This window comes from Solanum dulcamara, chromosome 3 (genome assembly GCF_947179165.1).
Source record: "Solanum dulcamara chromosome 3, daSolDulc1.2, whole genome shotgun sequence".
NCBI classification, from domain to species: Eukaryota; Viridiplantae; Streptophyta; class Magnoliopsida; order Solanales; family Solanaceae; genus Solanum; species Solanum dulcamara.
This window is the reverse complement of record NC_077239.1, coordinates 60352330-60356371: the sequence shown is the minus strand read 5'-3', so window position 1 is coordinate 60356371 and position 4042 is coordinate 60352330. Positions and strand designations below refer to the sequence as shown.

General features: G+C 35.9%; 1 long non-coding RNA gene across 1 annotated transcript; it reads left to right on the top strand.

The window, feature by feature from the left end:
- Window positions 1–1668: 1668 nt before the first annotated feature.
- LOC129881663 (uncharacterized) lies at window positions 1669–3032 on the top strand. Its single transcript, XR_008765667.1, has 2 exons — window positions 1669–1804; window positions 2776–3032. It is a non-coding gene; the product is annotated as an uncharacterized LOC129881663 (long non-coding RNA).
- Window positions 3033–4042: the final 1010 nt, after the last annotated feature.

The window sequence follows — 4042 nt, the reverse complement described above, 5'->3', positions numbered from 1 at the left end:
TCAATTTACTGCTCAGTTTTGGAAATCATTTCAGAAGGGCTTGGGTTCAAGAGTGAACCTTAGTACTGCTTTTCATCCGCAAACAGATGGCCAGGCAGAGCGTACGATACAGACTTTGGAGGATATGTTAAGAGCCTGTGTCATTGACTTCAAAGGTAATTGGGATGATCATTTACCTCTTATTGAGTTTGCATACAATAATAGTTTCCATTCGAGTATTCAAATGGCTCCTTATGAAGCTCTGTATGGGAGGAGATGTAGATCACCAATTGGTTGGTTTGAAGTTGGTGAAGCTGAGTTGATTGGACCAGACTTGGTTCACCAAGCTATGGAGAAGGTGAAAACCATACAAGAGAGGTTGAGGACTGCTCAAAGTCGCCAAAAATCCTACACTGATGTTAGAAGAAGAGATTTGGAGTTCGAAGTGTACGATTGGGTATACTTGAAAGTTTCACCCATGAAGGGTGTGATGAGATTTGGAAAGAAAGGGAAGCTTAGTCCCCGCTACATTGGTCCTTATCAGATTATGAGGAGGGTAGGTAACGTAGCCTATGAATTGGAGTTGCCTCCAGAATTAGCTGCTATTCATCCCGTGTTTCACATCTCTATGCTTAAGAAGTGTTTGGGAGATCCTTCACTTGTTGTCCCAGCTGAGAGCATTGGGGTGAAAGAGAGTTTGAGTTATGAAGAGATTCCAGTTCAAATTTTTGATCGTCAGGTTCACAAATTAAGAACTAAGGAAGTGGCATCTGTCAAAGTCCTATGGCGAAATCAATTTGTTGAAGAGGCTACATGGGAAGCTGAAGAAGATATGAAGGCTAACTATCCTCATCTATTTATGCCTTCTGATGACGATATTCAAGGTAATATTCCTTACTTCTACCTTTGAGTCGATGTTTATTCTTGAGTTTGAGTCATTGACCATTTGAGTATCAGAGTTGATGTATTGATGATATTCATTCTTTATGTCTCCTATTTTCATCTTCATTCGAGGACGAATGATCCCAAGGGGGAGATATTGTAACAACCCCTAAAATGTTGTATGTCGGTATTTCAATTCTCGACAAAAATAATACAGCCTTTGTATTTTGGGCATAACTTTTCATAGGTTGGTCCAAATTAGGTGATTCAAATTTCTGGGTAATCACAACATCCTTACCTACAACTTTCATGAAGAACATAACTTCAAATTCTGAGTATAAGTAGGTCAAATAAATTAATCTTTGCAAGATATAGTGCTGTGACGGAATTGAGTGTTGATAGAAGAAAATTCATATCTCACTATACGTTGCTCCAAATTGGTTGATTCTTGAACGATATGAAACTAGACTTCCATATCTACAATTCTTATGAAGAAACCAAATCCTAATAAGGAATTTATCTTATTCAAACGCAGCTTCGAAAACAAGTATTCTGTTAAAAAGAACTCATCTTACCTACCATGGAAACATCTAGATGCATTTGACATCATGCATGACATAAATTGTCCTCCATTTAACATCATCCATGACATCAATATATTCCATTAAATTTTCAGATTTTTCTTTATAATTATTTTATTTATTGTTAGGTCCCTCTTTCCCACCTATAAATACCCACCTTATTTCCTCATTTTATTCATCAAGCTTTCTTAAGAATTTCTTCTCTCTATATACTTCTTCTCAAATATAGTTTTAGTTTTAGTAGTATAAAAATACTACTCCGGTGATTCTTATACTCCGGGTAGTACACAAAACGCTCCGGCGAGAAGAAAAGGCTAGGGATCCAAGAGTGTTCCAATTCGGAGTAAACCTTCGGATTTAAGGTATGTAAGGCTTTCATAGCATTGGATTGAGTTCGTCCATGCGCCCAATATTTAAATTTATTATAATTGAGTTATAGTTGAGTTTTATCCAAATCTTGAATTCTAAATGAAATAATTCTTCTTCTATTGAGTTTGATATATTTATGCATTAATATTATTATTATTGTTATCTCTCATATTATTGGAATTATTGTTCATGGCTACTTTCCCATGAATCCTAATTGATTTGATGTTCATGAATATTTTTACACATATTTTGAGTAAAGATGTTGGCTTTTTAATATTTTCATTGATAAAAAGAGTGATATGAATTAATACTATATATGTATTTTATTGAGTTTTGAAAGAGCAAAAGAATTGAGTTTAAATGATTTTTTGAGTAAATGATGTTTTGAGCAAGATGTTTTGATGAGATGTAAATGATGTTTTCGAAGTATAATAATTGATGAAGAGGTAATGAGATGAGTTTGATGATTTAAATTAAAGTCCAATGAGACTAGATGATGAGTTTAATATGAGCACATATTTTGGGAGTAGTATTGAGCACCGAGTGGGTAAGAGTTTAATTGACTCAAACCCCAGAACTACGTAGCCAGCGTAGGATGGAGGCTATGCCTCTTAAGTCCCAAAAAGAGGACTTTGATGAATGGATCCAAGATGGTGATGTCCTTTACCCTGGCAAGGTATTGGATGGATGTGGCAACGACATCGCTTCGTTGTATCATCGCTAGCTCATAAGTGATGGTTGTCAGTTAGAGAAACTCCCAACTGAGTAAGCATTGCTTATTACTATTATTTTTATTATTATATTTTAAACTTGCATTACATATTCATGTTGAGATGATGTTGAGTTCTGAGCTGAGTTTTATTGAGAGGAGTATCTTGATATCTGTCCTTATCTTCCTGCCATTTTACATACTCGTACATTCCACGTACTGACGTCATTCAACCTGCATCGTTTTATGATGCAGATACAGGTGTTAGAGATCCTCAACAAGCGCATCGTTGAAGATTATTTCTTTTCAGCTATTTGGTGAGTCCTTCTTGTATTCGAAGGAACTCCTTATCCTTTTATTATTGTTGAGTGTGATGTTTCTTTTGAGGTAGCCATGGACATGTCATTGGCACCATCTAAGAGTATTAGAGGCTTCATAGACAGAGTCTGATAATGTAATCGGAGTAGTTCTCCTTAGAAACTACTTCTTCTAATAATTATCTATTTTTCCTTTGATTATGACAAGCCCACATTAGTATTCTTAACTCTTCCGCTGATGAATAAATAAGAAATGAGACCAAGTGGTTCTCTCGGAAGTCAGAAATGGTTTCTGAGTGCCGGCCACGCCTAGGGTACCCTCTCGGGGCGTGACAGTTTCATGCCCGGTCGAGGTCTTAGATTGAACTTGGATGGAATAGTAGAACCAATTCAGTTGCCTGGCCAGAAATACACTTTTGGTTTGGGATACGAACCTACTCCTGAAGAATCTCATTGGCCGATCTCAAAAGAAAAAGTGACATTCCACTGCCCAAGCCCATCCCGCGCTTGAATCAGTCATTTTCCAAGGCATGTATTACAAAAAAATCAGAGGAAGCCGTTGAAGACAACCTCGTGGAAGGACTCAAAAACTTATTTATTGAAGAAGTGGAATGCAATATGATTTTTGAGGATTATATCGAGACTCCAACCATATGGGATGCGGAGCCTGGATATGCTTTGAACAATTGGACTTGTAACCTTTCCCCGTTTCTTCGGGAATCTTGGTAGATGTTTGTATTAGATTTAATGAAATAACATGATTCAAAATTGAGGCCAAAATCATGTTTAAGAATTTTCAAATGTTTTACCTCCACCTTTTGAAAGCTTAAATGCCACATCTAAACTATATTTTCTGCTTTAAATTTTAAAATTATGTCCTTAATTATTAATTTTTTTACTCCCTTTCAGCGAGCAAATTAATAAATTTGTCAATATCAAGAATGTGACATGTAATGAAACAAGCGAACAAATTCCAAATATCAAACATTGTTTTGCGAAATATGAAGAAGAGGTGCAGCCTGAAGAGTTGACTGAAGATTTTGAACATTTTGAGAATAAAAGAAAGTCAAATTTGGATGAAACTGAGACGGTAAATTTGGGAGATTCAGAATTAATGAAAGAAGCAAGAATTAGCATCCATCTACTCCATCTCAAAGAAAGGAACTTATTGATCTTTTGAGACAATATGTGGATGTATTTGCATG